The sequence below is a fragment of the Apteryx rowi genome, unplaced genomic scaffold, assembly GCF_003343035.1.
Source record: "Apteryx rowi isolate R43461 unplaced genomic scaffold, aptRow1 scaffold_1375, whole genome shotgun sequence".
NCBI classification, from domain to species: domain Eukaryota; kingdom Metazoa; phylum Chordata; class Aves; order Apterygiformes; family Apterygidae; genus Apteryx; species Apteryx rowi.
In genome coordinates, this window is record NW_020447614.1 from 56,695 (window position 1) to 57,480 (window position 786).

A 786-nucleotide genomic window follows, 5' to 3' on the forward strand; every position below is an offset into this window, starting at 1 on the left:
GTGTGTGTGTGTGTGCATGTGTTAGTGTGTGCTTGGGGTTGTATGTGTCTGTTGGGGTGTGTGCATGCTGGGGTGTTGCGTGCATGCGTTGGGGTGTGCGTGGTGTGTGTGTGTGTGTGTGTGTGTGTGTTGTGTACCTACAGGCCCTTACGTGACGCTGCCGGGAGAGGTCAGCAGAGCTGCAGCCACCGGAGCTGCCACTGTGTGTGTGTGTGTAGGGGTGTGCATGCGTGTGTGTGCACGGGTGTGCGTGTGTGCAGCGGTGTGCCTGTGCGTGTCTGCATGGGGGTGTGCGTGTGTGGGGGGGTGCGTAGCAGCCGGCGTGCACAGGTGCAGCACACAGCGCCGTCCATGTGCACACGCGTGTGCGGCGTGGCCTGCGAGCACGCCGCCTTGGGGCCGCCGCGTGTCCCACGTGTCCCGCCGTGTCCCTGCGCTGCCAGCAAGGAGTTAAGGTGGGGGGGGCCGTGCCTGCCTCCGCTCCCTGCTCTGCCCTGCGCCCTGCACCCTGCACCCGTGAGCGCCCGTGTCTACAAGCTCCCGCGCCTATAGGTTCCCGCGCCCGTGAGCTCCAGGGCGGTGAGTGCGGGGTGGGTGGCGTGGCCGTGTGGGCCCTGCTGCTGGTGGCAGCGCTGGTGGCACTGGCCCTGGGGCTGGTGGCCCTGGGGCTGGTGGCCCCCAGGCGCAGCCCCTTCGCCAAGCCGCCCTCGGGGGCTCCGAGGCCGCTGGTGACGGAGCAACGGCCCAGGGACAAGGTGCTGAAGCAGGGTGAGTGCGCGGGGCGGC